General features: G+C 38.1%; 1 protein-coding gene and 2 pseudogenes across 2 annotated transcripts in view; all 3 read left to right on the top strand.

Annotated features, from left to right (window-relative positions):
• Window positions 1–20,062, top strand: part of Agbl4 (AGBL carboxypeptidase 4) — a 1,499,625-nt gene that overhangs the window by 422,372 nt on the left and 1,057,191 nt on the right. The window lies entirely within an intron of this gene.
• Window positions 8,931–11,993, top strand: LOC105944375 (annotated as a pseudogene).
• LOC123460919 lies at window positions 9,771–10,902 on the top strand (annotated as a pseudogene).

The following is a 20,062-nucleotide window of genomic DNA, read 5'->3' as shown; positions in this document are numbered from 1 at the left end:
CCTTTCCATATGAAATTTGAGATCATTTTTTCTATCTCTGTGAAGAACAGTGTAGGGATTTTAATTGGAATTGCATTAAATCTATATATTGCATTTGGTAGGATTGTCATCTTCACAATGTTAATTCTGCCTATCCAGGAGCACGGAAGGTCATTCCATTTTCTCAAGTCCTCCTCAATTTCATTTTTGAGTGTTTCTATGTTTTCATCATATAGATCTTTCACTTCCTTGGTTAACGTTATTCCAAGGTATTTTATTTTTTTGTTGCTATTGAAAATGGGACTGTGTTCCTTATTTCTTTCTCTGTATCTTTGTCATTTTCATATAGAAAAGCTACTGATTTTTGTGCATTGATTTTGTATCCTGCTACTTTGCTGTAGGAGTTAATCACTTTCATGAGTTTTGGGATGGAGTCTCTAGGGTCTCTTACATACACAATCATGTTATCAGCGAACACAGCTAACTTAACTTCTTCCTTTCCAAATTGTATTCCTTTTCTTTCCTTCTCCTGTCTTATTGCTTGAGCTAGGACTTCCAGTACTATATTGAAGAGCAGAGTGAGAGTGCACATCCCTGTCTTGTTTCTGATCTCAATTGGAATTCTTCCATTTTCTCTCAATTAAATATTATTTGGGCCTTAGGAGCTTTGTATATTGCCTTTATTATGTTAAGATATGTACCAACTATGCCAATTCTCTTGAATGTTTTGATCATGAAGTGATGTTGTATCTTGTCAAAGGCATTTTCTGCATCTATTGAAATGATCATGTGGTTTTTACGTTTAACCTTGTTTATGTGGTATATTACATTGACAGATTTCCGTATGTTGAACCAGCCTTGTGTTCCTGGGATGAATCCCAGTTGGTAAAGGTGAATGATGCTTTTGATCTGTTGTTGGATTCAATTTGAGAGGATTTTGCTCAGGATCTTTGCATCTATGTTCATTAGGGAAATAGGCCAGTAGTTTTCTTTTCTTGTGGCATCTCTGCCTGGTATTGGGACTAGGGTGATACTAGCCTCAAAAGGAGTTGGGTAGTTTTCTCTGTTCTTCAATTGTGTGGCACAGTTTAAGGAAGATTGGTTTGAATTCTTCCATGAAGGTTTGATAGAATTCAGCTGAGAAGCTATCTGGTCCTGGACTCTTCTTTTGGGGAAGGTTTTTTTTTTTATTATTACTTTTTCAATCTCCATGAGTATGATGGGTTTGTTGAGGTGATTATTCTGCTCTGAGTTTATCTTTGATAGATGGTAGGCATCCAGGAATTTATCCATCTCCTCCACATTTACCAGTTTTGTGGAGTAGAGGTTTTTGAAATAAGTCCTGATGATTCTCCCAATTTCACTTATGTCTGTTGTGATCTCTCCTTTTTCATTTTGAATTTTGTTAATTTGAAGCCTCTCCTTTTTTTCCTTGATCTAATTGGACGAGGGGTTTGTCAAATTTGTTTATTTTTTTCAAAACACCAGTTCTTTGTTTTGTCAATTGTCTTAATTGTTTCCTTGGTTTCCAATTCACTGATTTCTGCTCTGATTTTAATTATTTACTTCCTTCTGGAGCTCTTTGGGTTGGATTTTTCTTGTTTTTCCAGTGCCTTTAGGTGGATGGTTATGTTATTGATTTGGGAACTTTCTGTCTTTTTATGAAGGCATTGAGTGCTATGAGTTTTCCCCTGAGGACCACCTTCATTGTGTTCCATAAGTTTTAGTATGATGTTTTCTCATTGTCATTCAATTACAGGAATTTTGCAATTTCATTTTTTATTTCATCCACTTAAACTAATATCAGAATCATTGGAATACCAGAAGGAGAAGAATTTCACACCAAAGACATGGAGAACTTATTTAACAAAATAATTGAAGAAAACTTCCCCAGTCTCTTAAAAGAAAGGCTCATCAAGATACAAGAAGCCAACAGAACTCCAAACAGACTGGACCAAAGGAGAAACTCCCCAAAACATATTATCATTAAGACTCTAAACATTGCCACCAAAGAGAAAATCCTCAAAGCAGGTAGGGAAAAACAGTCCACCACTTTCAAAGGTAACCCCATCAGAATTACTTCAGTCTTCTCAATGGAAACCCTGAAAGATAGAAGGGCCTGGAATGAAACACTCCAAAGTCTAAGAACCTATGGCTTCCAACCCAAACTACTCTACCTGACAAAAGTATCCCTCATAATAGATGGTGAAAGAAAAACTTTTCATGACAAAACTCAGCTTTACAATTATATGAACACAAAACCAAACCTACAGAGAGTATGTCAGGAAATTCTCCACAGAGAAGAAACAAATAACCAAACTGACATGCCTACAAGAAGCAGATCACAATAACCAAACTCAGAGTAGGCACAAAAAACATCAAAGCCCATGAAAACACCAACACACATCTACCATCACAATATGGCAGGGATCAAATCAAAACTCACAGTCATTACCCTAAGTATTAATGGCCTTAATTCACCCATCAAGAGACACAAGCTAACAGGATGGATCAAAAAATTAGACTCCTCAATCTGTTGCCTTCATGAAACCCACCTCACCACTAAAGACAGATACTTTCTCAGGGTGAAAGGGTAGTAAACAATATTCCAAGCAAATGGGAATAAGAAACAAGCAGGTGTAGCTATATTAATATTGGATAAAACAGATTTCAAACCCCCAAAAATCAAAAAAGACAAAGAAGGCCACTTCCTACTTATCAAGGGAATGATCCATCAAGAGGATATTACAATCATAAATCTGTATGCACCAAACACAGGGGCACCACAGTTCATAAAACAAAACCTACTTGACAATAAAACAAAAATAACCACCAACACCATTATAGCTGGGGACTTCAATACACCATTATCAGTAATAGATCATCTAAACAGAAACTCAACAGGAAAGTAAGAGCTCAACAAAACCATAGGTCACTTACACCTAACGGACATCTACAGAACTTTCCATCCCAAATCCACAGACTACACATTCTTCTCAGCAGCCCATGGAACATTCTCTACAATAGACCATATACTGAGTCACAAAGACTGCCTCCACATATTTAGGAAAATTGACATATTTCCCTGCATGATATCAGATCACAACGCCATGTTGCTAGAAATCAACAAGAAAAGACCCACCAAAAATCCCAACAGCACCTGGAAACTGAACTGTGCTTTACTTTTGTTAATCTTCCTTCATTCACCTTCTCTAGCACCCTGATGCCACCTTCTGTTCCCCTGTGTTCTTCTACTCATTCCATTTCTGCTGTCATGCCATGTGCATTCTTTTACCTTCTCCCCCTATATACTTTTTAATTCTTGACCATTCCTCCATCTGTTTCTTATGACTCTTGCATTCATAAAAATGTAAGGAGTTCTTGGTAATGAAAGAAACAATTTCCCAGTCTATGCTGGGGCCTAGAACCACTTCTTTTGACTTCATTTAAATAAATGTAACTTTTTGAGTGTGTGTATGTGTGTGTGTATACATATTGTTATATATATGTTTTCACATATGTATAGAAGTGTGTGTGTGTGTGTGTGTGTGTGTGTGTGTGTGTGTGTGTGTTTAGCACACACACCAGAGGTTAAACTGGGTATCTTCCTCATCAGGTTACTCCAGAATCATGCTCCACTGTGTTTACTGGGTCATGGTATCTCACTTGAACCCAAATCTCACTGATTCAGCTAGTCTATCTAGCCAGTTTGTCACCGAAAATCCTTGTCTGTGCCTCTCAAGCACTGGACATTTATTTGGTTACTGAGGTGTCTGAACTCTAGTCTTCATTCTTGTGAGGCAAGTGCTTTAGCCACTGAACCATCTCTCTATCCTTCCTTTGGCATTATTGCACTTTTGTAACTAGAAAATACAGCTTATTACTTTCAGTTTGTCCTAGTCAGTACTGGGAAGTTAGACACACTCATGGACATATACTTATGAGATTTTTTTTTTTGTTATGTTAGGTGGGAATCTAGAAGTAGAATTGATTGGTCTTTATATTTTACTTAAAACTGCCAAACTGGTTTCTTATTATTGCATTTTAATGAATTAGGTAAAACAAATTTTTACTTATTTGAGTTACATTTTCTTAATTATTGATTGTGAGCTTGTGTTCATGAGCTTTTTATTCATTTCTTTGAAAGATTAGAAACCTTTGCCTATTTAAATAGATTTGTTTTGCTGTGATTAAATCATACTCCATATATTTTGGATCCCAGTTCCATATCAGATAGTTGATAAATAATTTGCAGTTATTATCTCCCAGTTTTAACCTATTTTCATTTTTGTGATAGTACCTTTTGAAGAATCATAGCTTTAAATTTTGATAAAATTTATCTAGTTTTTCGTGAATAAATGTTACTATGATATTATGTTTTAAAATTATTTCCCAGTCCAAGTTTATGAAAGATGTCTACTAATATTATTTTAATTTTAGCTCTTATATTTAGGTCTTTGATCAAATTTGAGTTGATATCATATGTAATATTAAATAAAGTTCTAAAATTATGTGTGTGTATGTAGACATTTATTGTGTCACCATTTGTCAATGACTCTCCTTTATAAACTTTAAGACAGTTTTGCTAAAAACAATATATATACATATGGTTTGAAGTCTAAACAGTCATTCCTATTTCATTGTGGCTCAGTACCACACTGACTTAAATTATAGTAGCTTAAGTTTTGAATTATAGTAGCATAAGTGCCCCAAATTACTATTTTTGAAATTCGTTTATGCTATCTCAATTCCTTGCATTCCAATATAAATTTTATACTAGCTTGCCGTTTTCTGTTAAAATCTTGGTAGGTTTTAGATAGGTGTGTATTTGCTTCTTGTACAGGAATGGTACTGGCCTCACAGAAAAAGCTAAAGAGCCCCTCCTCTATTTTATGAGAAAGTTTGTGATCGGTTGTTCTTATTTAATAAGAGCTATCATGGCCTGAGGTGGTTTTGGTGAGAAGTTTTAAAATTAATAATTCAAACCAGGCATTGTGGTACATGCCTTTTATCTCAGTACTTGGAAGGCAGAGGTAGGAGTATTGCTGTGAGTTCAAGACCACCCTGAGACTACATAGTGAATTCTAAGTCAGCCTGGGCTTAGAGTGAGACCCTAACATGAAAAAGCAAGAAAAGACTCAATTCCCCAGGACCCACATTAGTCAGATGCACAAGGGGTTGCACATGTCTGGAGTTCATTTTCAGTAGCTAGAGGACCTGGCACGCCCATTCTCTCTCTCTCTGTCTGTTGCTCTCAAATAAATAAATAAAAACAAAAAATATCAATTATTCAATTTTCACTATATGCTATTGAATTAAAACAGTATTGGTAGCAAAGGGATAATATGCATCTATTGAAGAGTCCAGTAGCCAATTTCAAGGTTTTTTTCTCAATTTTTATTAACATTTTCCATGATTATAAAAAATATCCCATGGTGGGCTGGAGAGATGGCTTAGCAGTTAAGCGCTTGCCTGTGAAGCCTAAGGACCCCAGTTCAAGGCTCGGTTCCCCAGGTCCCACGTTAGCCAGATGCACAAGGGGGCACACACATCTGGAATTCATTTGCAGTGGCTGGAAGCCCTGGCGCGCCCATTCTCTCTCTCTCTCCCTCTATCTGTCTTTCTCTCTGTGTCTGTCGCTCTCAAATAAATAAATAAATCTATTTTTTAAAAAAATCCCATGGTAATACCCTCCCTCCCCCCACTTTCCCCTTTGAAATTCCATTCTCCATCATTTCCCTTACCAATCTCAATCAGTCTCTCTTTTATTTTGATGTCGTGATCTATTCCTCCTCTTATGATGGTCTTGTGTAGGTAGTGTCAGGCACTATGAAGTCATGGATATCCAGGCCATTTTGTGTCTGGAGGGAGCATGTTGTAAGGAGTCCTACCCTTCCTTTGGCTCTTACATTTTTTCCACCACCTCTTCCGCATTAGACCCTGAGCCTCGGAAGGTGTGATCGAGATATTACTCAGTACTCCAGTCACTTCTTTCCAGTACTATGATAACTTCTGAGTCGTCCCAAGGTCACTGTCATCTGAAAAGAGAAGATTCTCTACCCCAAGTGAGAGTAGCATTAATATAAGGGTATGAATATTAAGAGAAGTGCTTATTGGGCACTTTGATAAGCATAGTATATACATTTATCCAGACATCAGCAGATGTTACACATCTAGGGCTCATGACTATCCCTGTTTTAAGTTTTCACTATCAGGGATGTATTCCCTCTCATGGAGTGGGCCTCCAGTCCAATGGGAATGCAGTTGCTTTTGACCAGACAGACGTACCACTATTTCACCCATTGGCTCATTTGGTCTGGCTGGCCAATGTCTTGCAGTGTCCACTGTTGCGTACTTTCACTGGTGGTATCTATTTCTCCCATTGAACTACATGTAGAATGGCTTCTTCCTGCTTTCTGTCAGCTGGTCTACATGGAGGAGGCTATCAGCTCAGTTCCAGCAGGATTTCTCAGTGGCCTTGCAGACCAAGTATGTGGAGTCTTCAGCAATAGGGGATTACCATCTATTCATGGTGGGAAACCAAGTGCCTTGGCAGTGACCTGTAATGTTTTGGGGGTGTCAGGGACCTCCCTGGCCAAAAACTCACTGGAGGTATCCCACCTCTGCCACTGAAAATTTTCTAGAAATGATCTATGGCTCCTGAGTGTTCCATTGTCCAAAATTGGAGGATTCCATGTGATTTATTTGTATCCTCTTTGATTTTGATTAGCTCTCCCTCCACTTTGCCTTTACTCAGTCTCTTCCCCTGACCTCACTTTGGGCCTTTTCACTCCCCAAGTTTTTTTTAAAGCACAATGACACTTTTTATTTATGGTTTTCTTTTCCTTTAGTCATAATGAAGATTAGAAAGTCATACCTACATGTGTAGGTTTTGGAAATAATGGAATGAGGGGGCCTCACATCATGCTTGCATGTGAAATGCTTTATAGTGAACAAGAATAGGCAACTATGTGTAGTTTATATTGGATTTCTCTAACTTAAGATTTGAGATGTAAGTCATGGCTGATAAGAAAACATTCTCTCTCTCTTGGCTGACAATTTTCTCCTATGCAGATATATGCTTGGCTAGGACTCTTGGAAAGGAGTAATTTATTGAGGACAGAAGTGAGGATCACCTCATATTCCTGAAAAAACTGCTGTCTTAAAAACATCTCAAATTCCCTCATATTTTAACATAATTGAAATGTAGTGAAACATAATTGTCAATATCTTTATATCATAGGCTGGTCTTTCAAACTTATCATGTGGTCTTATGTTGATAAATTCCCATGATTATTGGTGTCCTGAGATTATATCAAGCATTTTAGTGATAGCCTAATGATATACCCCATCTAGTAACTCCTCCAGGTGACAGATTATATTTTGCTCATTGCTAAATTTTCAGTAGCTAGTACAGGAGGTGGTGAATATGGATGCTCAATGAATGCTTGTTGAATTTTGAACTAAAAAAGATAGAAGCACAAATAAGGGGTTGATTCAGAATGCCTGAAGAGGAAGTATAAGTGAACAGGCATCAAAAAATTTAAGAGTGTCTCACATTACAGTCTATGGTTAAGGCAGTAACTTTGGAGTACTGTCTTTAGAATGTGATGACTATAGATTTGTAGAGAATCTTGGGCAGAGAAGCATCTTTATATCTCCTGGATCTTCATAAATTGTCACTGACTGTTGGCTCAAGGACTGGTTTATACACATCCTGTGAATGTATGTTTGTCCCCTAGTATTTGTAGAATTCACTACTGCACGTGGTGCATCCAAACTTTATCCTTGAGGAATTCGATGTAGAGACTGCAACAGCCACAAATAAGTGTGCTGCTGTATCACAGAGCTATAAAGGTAATATAATTGAGCTCAACATGCCCAAATGTAGAACTGAAAATTTTCGGTGCCAGTGATGGGATAACTCCAAGGAGTTTTACTCAGGAGAAGAAATGAAGGAATATTTAAGGAAGGAATATTTTTCCAGACCTAAATAAGGAGTGTAAGGGCATACTATGCTAAAAGTTGAATTTAAGGAAACATATAGAGACTTAGAGTATCTTTATATGCATCAGAAAACAATATTAAGTCAGCTTGACTAGATTATATGGAGTGAAAGAAGAGTTATGAAGTCTGGTAAAAAGTAAGACATGGAGTAAATATCAGACATTTATTCATTTTAGGTGGGATAACATTGAAAGATTTTAACATTTTTTTTTATTTGGGGTGAAGAGGCAGAGATTGAGACAGACAGAGAGAGAGAGAGAGAGAGAGAGAGAGAGAGAGAGAGAGAGAGAGAGAGAGAGATGCCACCCAGCCACTGAAAATAAACTCCAGACACATGTGACACCTTGTACATCTGGCTTATGTGACCCTGGGTCCTTTGGCTTTGCAGGCAAGAGCCTTAATCACTAAGCCATATCTGCAGCCCCAAGAGATTTTTAAAAGGGAAATAATATGGCCAGAATATAATTCTAGCAAGATTATATTTTATTTTTGTTTGATTTATGGTGTTTTTAAAACAGGTTCCCTATATTGTTAAGGCTAGTCTAGAACTCACCAGGATGTCCTATAACTTGCAGCAGTCTTCCTGTTTCTGCCTCTTGAATGCTGGGATTATAGACATGTGCCACTAGACTAGGCCTTTATTTTAATACTGAGATATTTCAAAGCCTCAGAAGTTTACTTTTTGATTGTTTTTGGCTGTCAGAAAAAAATAATGAAGAAGGGGAGGCAAGGAAGGAGAGAATGGAAGAATAAGAAGGGGTAAATAAAAGAGAAAGAACTGGGGGGGGGATAAAATGAACTAGAAGAATAAAAAGAAAAAAAAATCACTACCAAGTGAAAGCCTGGGCCTAATAGCAAGCTAATAGCAAGGTAGGATTGGGAATTTCAAGATATCCAGGACACTATGAAAAGATCAAACAAAAGAATTCAGGGTAGGCTCTGGGATGGAGCATGATGGCCGAGGGACGTTCAGCATGGACCCTGTGGTGCGGTTGCCCCTGCAGCTGCTGGGCCTGCTGCACACGCTGCCCCACCCATCTGCAGGGAAAGGCCCTTCTGCTTGGGGCAAGAGCCGGTGGACCGCCCCCTGCATGAGCCCCATCACCATGGCCGAGTACATGAAGGAGGTATTGACCAACCTACCAAGGTACCAGACTGCCCGCCAGGGCCCCTGACGTCTGTGCCCGGAGCTTTGTGGATGGTACCAACAAAAAGGACACATTTCCAGACTTGTCTGTAACAGGGATGCCCAGGGTCAGGGAAAGGCCTTGACCCTCCAAAACCTTTGGTCCAGTTTTGTTTAATCAAAGAATTGAATGAAAAAGAAGACTGAGAAGGATAATTATTAAATTATTATCTTTATTGAGGGATGTACAGAGATGCCAAGGAAAGGCACCCACATCGGTAGAGATCCTATGTGGAGGGTCTAGAAAAAAACAAACTTGGAAAGAAAAGAGAACAGTTCCAGGAGCTCCTGCCATGTGGGGAGCTGGAGGGGTTAAAGCAGAGTTAGGGCTAAGGGTCCCTCCTGGCTGGAGGGAGGCTCGTCCACTGTTCAAAGTTCCCAAGTGGTCAGAGAGCCTGCCCTCCCCTTGCAAAGGTATTTATACCCTGAGAGTGGTGAGGTGTGTCTTCTGGATCAGGTGAACCATAGGGGACAGCTGTCTCAGGAAGAGGCAAGTTCTGGGGGTTGAACTTGACCAACCACAATGATTAAGTCCTATGAAAGACCTCCCTCCTGGGAGGAGTGCTGGTTGTTTGTGGAAAAACAGGTTTAGGGAACTATGGAAGAGGTAAGAAGTCAGATCATCTTTCATTTCCAGCGAGTACAAACTTTCCTTCCTTTTTTACCGTCAGGGGTCCAGTCATCTGAACTGTACCTCGCCCCCACCCCCTCATGTCCAGGAGACAGAATGCAGCAGAATTTAGGAGCTGAGCCAAAAGATGGCTTTCTACTTGGCCTGAGCATTCATTCTTTTCCAGGAATGGAATGCAAGAGGGGGAAGAGAAGGATGGAGTTCAGTTTGATACGGTGTATGAATTTCAAGTGTATGTGGAACTCTTAGATGGAGATTTCCAGTATGCAACTGGAGATGAAAATTGATTGCTTGATGCCCCACCACACCATGCTATGCCATCGCAGTGCTGGAGGGGACTTGGAGAGTTTTCAGGTCTCTGAAAGCAGAAGCGGAGAGGCCCCAGTTTGAATGGTGAGGAAGGATTGGATACTTTGGGGAAAGGGAATGATCCTTATTTAACTAAAGCAGAGATACCAGCTTATCTGTAGGAGTCACTTGATACCAAAGTGGATGTAGGAAAATGGCCAGTCTTCACGCTGCTCATGCCCCAGGACATGGAAGCTATTGGGAAAGCATGTCTTCTGCAGTTAGACAGACAAGGCACTGTATGTCCCTGACAGTGGTGAGGTCTTTGTGTTTGGACTGAACTACAGTAACTATCTGGGAACTACAGATAACCAGAGCACACTGGTACCTAAGAAATGAGAAGCCTTCTGTGGAAAGAAGGTATAAAGCCTTAGTTATGAGTGGCCCCCATGTTCTCATCAGCACAGAAGATGTACTGGTCTATGTCTGGGGCTACAGTGGATACAGCCAGCTGGGCAATGGGACCACCAACCAAAGCGTCAGTTCTGGTTCAAGTCTGCACCGATCTCTTGATGGAAGAGGTGGTTGAAGTAGCTTGTGGCTCACGTCATTCGGTGGCCTTGGCCACTGATGGAGAGGTACTTCTTGGGCCTGCAACAATTGTGGCCAGGTGTGATCAGAACCTACAGCAAGTCAGCCAACTACTGAACAAGTTACAGACTGCTTACATAGTAAGAGGATGTTTGGCATTGCTTTTGGTCATGCCTCATCCTTGGCTCTTCTGGACAGTGGGATATTATGGGTACCATGACATGCTGGCAGAAAAAGGAGATTTCATTCCTTCACCTGAAATCAGTCATATCTTTGGGGAGCTACTAGGGATATGGTTTGTAAGTGAATGGATCGCCTCTGGAAAAAGGGTGGCTTTTCAGCTGGTGGAACTGGGCCCAGGCCCAGGAACTCTTCACTGGAGATATTTTGAGGGTATTCAGTGAGCTTGGATCTGTGCTGAAAAACTGTGACATTTCACTTCGTCTAGTAGAGGTGAGCCAAAAATTAAGTGAGATCTAAGCACTGACTCTAAGGAGAAGATTCCTTTGGAGAAAGATGCTGAGTCCTTGGAATTCATGAAAGGTGTTTCTAAGCCTGGGATTCCAGTCTCCTGGTACCGAGATTTGAAGGATGTTCCAGAAGGGTACAGCTTTTATCTTGCACATGAACTTTTTGATGCTCTTCCTGTGCATAAATTTCAGAAAACACCACAAGGATGGAGAGAAGTATTCACTGATATTGATCCACAAGTTTCTGATAAGCTGAGATTTGCCTTGGCGCCTTGTGCCACCCCAGAAGAAGCCTTCATACAATGCGATGAAACACAGGACCATGTTGAAGTGTGTCCTGATGCTGGTGTGCTGATTCAGGAGCTTTCTCAGCGCATCACACTCACTGGAGGTGCTGCCCTGATAGCTGATTATGGCCACGATGGAACAAAGACAGACACCTTCCGGGGATTTTGTGGACACAAACTTCATGATGTCCTGATTGCCCCTGGAACAGCAGATCTCACAGCCGATGTGGACTTCAGTTACCTGCGCAGAATGGCACAAGGAAAAGCAGCCTCATTGAGCCCACCCAATGAAACAAAAAACATTTTTTAAAAATATGGGCATTGATGTCTGATTGAAGGTTCTTCTAGAGAAATTGGAAGAACCCTCTGTGAGGCAGCAGTTTCTTGAGGGGTATGATATGTTAATGAAGCATGTGAAGATGGGAGATCAATTTAATTTCTTTGCATTGCTCCCTCATCAGAGACTTCAAGGTGGAAGTCATGAGATGAGTGCAGGCCAGTCAAAACCCTCGGCAGCACCTGTAGCTGGGTTTGATGAACTTGCTTGGCATTGAAATTTCACCTTGGATTTTGTACCCGTCTGCTTTAAAAAATCAAAATAAATACTATACTGAAACTAAAAAAAAAAAAAAAAAAAAAGTAAAAGAAAGAATTCAGACTAAAACAGAAGAAGACTTTCAATCCAGAGGCTTAGTAGGTGTTTTCAACAAAATCATAGAAGAAAAATTTCCTCAAATTGGGACAGAAATGCCAATGCAGATACAAGAAGCTTTTAGAACACCAAACAAAATCTGGAAAGAACCTCTCCTTGCCATGTTATAATTAAACTACTAAATACACAAACCAAAGAAAATATACTGAAAGCAGTTAAAGAGAAGCAAGTCATCTACAAAGGCAAGCTCATCAGAATAACTGCAGATAACTCAACACAAACTTTAAAAGCCAGAAGGGCTTGGAAAGATGTATTCTAAGTTCTGAAAGATAACAACTGTCAACCAAGATTACTTTATCCTGCAAAGCTATCTATCCAAATTGATGGAGAAATAAGGACATTCCCCAACAAAAACAGGCTGAAGGAATCTATGACAACTAAACCAACTCTACAGAAAATACTTAAAGCAATTCTTAATGCCAAAGAGAAAGCAAAACACACACAGGAGTAAATATAAAAAATAAACCACACTCAAATAACAGTTAACCCAAGCAAGTAAAGGGAAAACGGGAATCACTACAAAATAGGAAAAATGGCAAGAATAAATGCATACCTTTATAATAATAATTGTTTTTTTAATTTTTATTAACATTTTCCATGATTATAAAATATATCCCATGGTAATTCCCTCCCTCCCCACCCCCACACTTTCCCGTTTGAAATTCCATTCTCCATCATATTACCCCCCATTACAATCATTTTAATTACATATATACAATATCAACCTATTAACTATCCTCCTCCCTTCCTTTCTCCACCCTTTATGTCTCCTTTTCAACTTACTGGCCTCTGCTACTAAGTATTTTCATTCTCACACAGAAGCCCAGTCATCTGTAGCTAGGATCCACATATGAGAGAGAACATGTGGTGCTTGGCTTTCTGGGTCTGGGTTACCTGACTTAGTATAATACTTTCCAGGTCCATCCATTTTTCTGCAAATTTCATAACTTCATTTTTCTTTACAGCTGAGTAGAACTCCATTGTATAAATGTACCACATCTTCATTATCCACTCATCTGTTGAGGGACATCTAGGCTGGTTCCATTTCCCAGCTATTATAAATTGAGCAGCAATAAACATGGTTGAGCATGTACTTCTAAGGAAATGAGATGAGTCCTTTGGATATATGCCTAGGAGCGCTATAGCTGGGTCATATGGTAGATCAATCTCTAGCTGTTTTAGGAACCTCCACACTGTTTTCCACAATGGCTGGACCAGATTGCATTCCCACCAGCAGTGTAGAAGGGTTCCTTTTTTTCCACATCCCCGCCAACATTTATGATCATTTGTTTTCATGATGGTGGCCAATCTGACAGGAGTGAGATGGAATCTCAATGTAGTTTTAATCTGCATTTCCCTGATGACTAGTGATGTAGAACATTTTTTTAGATGCTTATATGCCATTCGTATTTCTTCCTTTGAGAACTCTCTATTTAGCTCCATAGCCCATTTTTTGATTGGCTTGTTTGATTCCTTATTATTTAACTTTTTGAGTTCTTTGTATATCCTAGATATTAATCCTCTATCAGATATATAGCTGGCGAAGATTTTTTCCCATTCTGTAGGTTGCCTCTTTGCTTTTTTCACTGTGTCCTTTGCGGTGCAAAATCTTTGTAATTTCATTAGGTCCCAGTGGTTAATCTGTGGTTTTATTGCCTGAGCAATTGGGGTTGTATTCAGAAAGTCTTTGCCAAGACCAATATGTTGAAGGGTTTCCCCTACTTTTTCCTCTAGCAGTTTCAAAGTTTCCGGTCTGATGTTAAGGTCTTTAATCCATTTGGACTTAATTCTTGTGCATGGCGAGAGAGAAGAATCTATTTTCATCCTTCTGCAGATATTTATCCAGTTTTCAAAACACCATTTGCTGAAGAGGCTGTCTCTTCTCCAATGAGTATTTTTGGCATTTTTATCGAATATCAGGTGGCTATGGCTACTTGGGCTTACATCTGGGTCCTCTATAATAATAATTCTTAATATCATTGGCCTCAATGCACCATCCAAAAGACACAGACTAGCAGACTGGATTAAAAGGCAGGATCCTGCCACTTGTTGCCTCCAGGAAATTCATCTCTCAATAAGATAGACACCACCTTGGGGTGAAAGGATGGAAAATGGTAATTCAACCAAATGGACCTATGAAACAAGCAGGTATTGCTATCCTAATATCTGACATGATAGACTTCTAACTAACATCAGTGAGATAAGATAAAGAAGGTCATTTTATACTGATGAAAGGAACACTCCAGCAGGAGGACATTACAGTCCTAAACATATATGCACCTAATATGGGGGCTCCCAGTTTCATCAAACAAATACTATTAGACTTAAGGTCACAGATAACATCAAGTACAATCATAGTGGGTGACTTTGATACCCCACTCTCATCAATTTACAGGTCATTCCAGCAAAAACTAAACAGAGAGACATCTGAATTAAATGATGTCATGGATAAAGTGGACCTAACAGATGTCTACAGAACATTTTATCCAAATGCTGTAGAATATACATTTTTCTCAGCAGCACATGGAATGTTCTCTAAAATAGACCATATGTTAGGACACAAAGCAAATCTCCACAATTATAGGAACATTGAGATAATCCCTTGTAGTATATCTGACTACAATGGAATTAAACTGCAAATCAGCAACAAGGAAAGATACAGAGCATACAAAAAATCATGGATAATAAACAGTACACTATTGAATGATCACGGATCATTGAAGAAATCAAAAAGGAAATCAATAAATTCACAGAATCAAATGATGATAATACAACATACCAAAAACATTGGGACACAATGAAGGCAGTTCTAAGAGGGAAATTTATAGCTCTAAGTGCCTATATTAAGAAATTATGGAGTTGACAAACAATTTTATGCTCCACCTTAAGGCCTTGGAAAAAGAAGAATAAGGCAAACCAAAAAGCAGTAGGCAAGAAGAAATCATAAAGATTAGGGCAGAAATTAATGAAATAGCAACCAAAAAAAAAAATCCCAAGAATCAGTGAAACAAAGAGTTGGTTCTTTAAAAGGATAAACAAGATTGATAAGCCCTTAGCAAATTTGACCAGAAGACAGAGAGAAGAGACAAAAATTAATAAAATTAGAGATGAAGAAAGGACCATTACAACAGATTCCAAAGAAATTCAGACATACTTTAAGAATATGCCTCTAAGTTTGAAAATCTGAAAGAAATGCATGATTTCCTTGATTCATATGATGTACCAAAATTAAATCAAGATGAGATAAGCCATTTAAGTAGATCTATAACAATTGCAGAGATCCAAGCCATTATAAAAAGTTTCCCAACTAAAAAAAGCCAAGGTCCAGATGGAGTCACCTGCAAATTTTACCAGACCTTCATGAAAGAACTATCACCAATGCTTCTCAGACTTCCATAAAATGGAAAAGGAAGGAATTCTACCCAACTTCTTCTATGAAACCTGCATCACCCTAATACCACAGCCAGACAAAGACAGAATAAAATGGAAAATTCCAGACCAATCTCCCTCATGTACCTAGATGCAAAAATTCTCAACAAAATATTGGCAAACAGAATAAAAGAATATATCAAAAAAATTATTCACCCTTATCAAGTTGGCTTTATTCCAGGGATGCAGGCATGGTTCAGCATATGCAAATCAATAAATGTAATGCATCATATAAATTGTCTGAAGGACAAAAATCACATGATCATCTCAATAGATGCCAAAAGGCATTTGACAAAATCCAACATCCTTTAATGGTAAAAGTATTGCAGAAACTAGGACTAGAAAGAACATATGTCAACATAATAAAAGCTATTTATGACAAATCTACAGCCAACATAATACTAAATGGTGAAAAACTCGAAGGTTTTCCACTAAATTCAGGAATAAAACCAGGGTGTCCACTATCTCCACTTTTATTTAATATAGTACTGGAAGTCTTAGCTATAGCAATAAGGCAAGAGACTCTCATAAAAGGAATACAAATTGGAAAGGAAGAGATCCAATTGTCACTATTTGCAGATGATATAATTCCATACATAAAAGACCTTAAAAACTCCATAAGCAAACTGTTAGAGCTGATCAACACTTTCACCAACATAGCAGGTTACAAAGTACACAGAAATTAGTAGCATTCCTATATATTAAAAAGAAAAGTGTGGAGGATGAAATCAGGCAATCTTTCCCATTTATAATTGCCTCAAAAAAATAAAATAAAGTACCTTGGAATAAACTTAACTAAGGAAGTGAAGTAACACTACAATGAGAACTTTAAAACACTCAAGTGAGAAATTGCAGAAGACACAAGGAAATGGAAAGATACCCCATGTTCTTGGAGTGGAAGAATCAATATTGTGAAAATGTCATTCTGACCAAAAGCAATCTACACATTTTTTAAAATAAAACTTTTTTTATTTTATTTTATTTATTTATTTATTTGAGAGGGACAGACAGAGAGATAAAGAGGCAGCTAGAGATAGAGAGAGAGGATGTGCCAGGGCATCCAGCCACTGCAAACGAACTCCAGATGCATGCACCCCCTTGTGCATCTGGCTAATGTGGGTACTGGGGAATTGAGACTCGAAACAGGGTCCTTAGGCTTCACAGGCAAGCGCTTAACCACTAAGCCATCTCTCCACCCAGCAATCTACACATTTAATACAATCCAAATTAAAATTCCAATGACATTCTAAATGGGAGTAGAAAAAAAATCCTAAAATTCATTTGGGAGCACAAAAAAACCTAAAATAGACAAAATGATTTTGAGCAACAAAAATAAGGCTGGTGGTATCAGCATACCTGACTTTAAGTTATATTAATAAGCTGCAGTAACAAATACAGCATAGTATTTGCAAAAAGACAGACATGTTGATCATCAGAACAGAATAGAGGACCCAGATGTTAATCCAGGCAGCTACAGCCTTCTGATTTTTGACAAAAATTCCAAATATAATTCATTGAACAAAAGACAGCCTCTTAAACAAGTGGTGCTGGGAAAACTAGATATCTATATGTAGAAGGTTGAAAATAGATCCTTGTCTTTCCCTATGCACAAGAATCAAATCCAAGTGGATCAGGGACTTTAACATCATATCTGAAATTGCTAGAGGATAAGATCACGGAAACCATTCAACATATTGGTATAGGTAATGACTTTCTGAATATAACCCCAGTTGCTCAGAAAATAAAACCACTAATCAACTACTGGGATTTCAAGAAATTACAAAGCTTTTATACATCAAAGGACACTGTGAATAGAGCAAAGACACAACACACAGAATGGGAGAAAAGATTTTCCAGTCACATCTGACAGAGGATTAATACGCAGAATATACAAAGAACTCAAAAAAACATAACAATAAGAAATTAACCCATGACAACACAACATGCCAAAATCTCTGGGACACAATGAAAGCAGTTGCAAAAGGTAAATTTATAGCCTTAAGGGTCTATATTAAGAAATTAGTAAGGTCGCAAGTAAACGACCTAACACTTCACCTTAAAGCCTTGGAAAAAGAAGAACAATGCAAACCAAAAATCAGTAGACAGGAAGAAATACTAAAGATTAGGGCAGAAATTAATGAAATAGAAACAACAACAACAAAAAAAAAAAAAAAAAAAAAAACAATCCAACGAATTAGTGAAACAAAGAGTTGGTTCTTTGAAAGGATAAACAAGATTGATAAACCCTTAGCAAATCTGACCAAAAGAAAGAGAGAAGAGACACAAATTAATAAAATCAGAGATGAAAAAGGTAACATCACAGTAGATTCCATAGAAATTCAAAAAATCATAGGGACATACTATAAAAGCATATACTCCACAAAGTATGAAAATCTGAAAGAAATGGATGATTTCCTTGATCTATATGACCTACCTAAATTAAATCAAAATGAGATTAATCACTTAAATAGACCTATAACAAACATGGAGATCCGAACAGTTATCAATAATCTCCCAACTAAAAAAAGCCCAGGCCCGGATGGATTCACTGCTGAATTTTACCAGACTTTTAAGGAAGAGCTAACACCATTGCTTCTTAAGCTTTTCCAGGAAATAGAAAAAGAAGGAATTCTACCTAACTCCTTCTATGAGGCCAGCATCACCCTGATACCAAAACCAGGCAAAGATAGAACAGAAAAAGAAAATTACAGACCAATCTCCCTCATGAACATAGATGCAAAAATTCTCAACAAAATATTGGCAAACAGAATACAAGAGTATATCAAAAAGATCATTCACCCTGACCAAGTAGGCTTTATCCCAGAGATGCAGGGATGGTTCAACATACACAAATCTATAAATGTAATACATTACATAAATGGGTTGAAGGACAAAAATCACATGATCATCTCATTAGACGCAGAGAAAGCATTTGACAAAATCCAACATCCCTTCATGATAAAAGTCCTACAGAGACTGGGAATAGAAGGAACATATCTCAATATAATAAAGGCTATTTATGACAAGCCTACAGCCAACATATTACTAAATGGGGAAAAACTGGAAGCTTTTCCACTAAAATCGGGAACAAGACAAGGGTGTCTACTGTCCCCACTTTTATTTAATAGAGTTTTGGAAGTCTTAGCCATAGCAATAAGGCAAGAGACACACATAAAAGGGATACAAATTGGAAAGGAAGAAATCAAGTTATCATTATTTGCAGATGACATGATTCTATACATAAAGGACCCTAAAGACTCCACTAGCAAGCTGTTAGAGCTAATCAAAACCTACAGCAATGTAGCAGGATACAAAATAAATACACAGAAATCAGTAGCCTTCATATATGCTAACAACAAACACACAGAGTATGAAATCAGAGAATCACTCCCATTCACAATTGCATCAAAAATAAATAAATAAATAAAGTACCTTGGAATAAACCTAACCAAGGAAGTAAAGAATCTATACAATGAGAACTTTAAAACACTCAAGCGAGAAATTGCAGAAGACACTAGAAAGTGGAGAAACATTCCTTGTTCCTGGATTGGAAGAATCAATATTGTGAAAATGGCGCTCTTACCTAAAGCAATCTACACATTTAATGCAATCCCTGTCAACATTCCAAAAGCATTCTTCATGGAAATAGAAAAAACAATACAAAAATTCATTTGGAATCACTAAAAACCTCGAATATCTAAAATAATACTGAGCAACAAAAAAGAGGCTGGTGGTATCACCATACCTGAATTTAACCTATACTACAGAGCCATAGTAACAAAAACAGCGTGGTACTGGCACAAAAGCAGTCATGTAGTTCAGTGGAACAGAATAGGGAACCCGGATGTAAGCCCAGGTAGCTATAGCCACCGTATATTTGTTAAAAATGCCAAAAATACTCATTGGAGAAAAGACACCCTCTTCAGCAAATGGTGTTGGGAAAGCTGGATATATATCTGCAGAAGGATGAAAATAGATTCTTCTCTCTTGCCATGCATAAGAATTAAGTCCAAATGGATTAAAGACCTTAACATCAGACCTGAAACTCTGCAACTGCTAGACAAAAAGTAGGGGAAACCCTTCAACATATTGGTCTTGGCAAAGACTTTCTGAATAGACCCCAATTGCTCAGGCAATAAAACCACAGATTAATCACTGGGACCTCATGAAATTACAAAGATTTTGCACTGCCAAGGACACAGTGAAAAAAGCAAAGAGGCCACCTACAGAATGGGAAAAAATCTTCGCCAGCTATATATCTGATAGAGAATTAATATCTAGGCTATACAAAGAACTCAAAAAGATAAATAATAAGGAATCAAACAAGCCAATCAAAAAATGGGCTTTGGAGCTAAATAGAGCATTCTCAAAGGAAGAAATACGAATAGCATAAACATCTAAAAAAATGTTCTACGTCACTAGTAATCAGGGAAATGCAGATTAAAACTACATTGAGATTCCATCTCACTCCTGTCAGATTGG

Source organism: Jaculus jaculus, chromosome 5 (assembly GCF_020740685.1).
Source record: "Jaculus jaculus isolate mJacJac1 chromosome 5, mJacJac1.mat.Y.cur, whole genome shotgun sequence".
Lineage (NCBI taxonomy): Eukaryota > Metazoa > Chordata > Mammalia > Rodentia > Dipodidae > Jaculus > Jaculus jaculus.
This window is presented reverse-complemented; position numbering and strand designations above follow the sequence as displayed.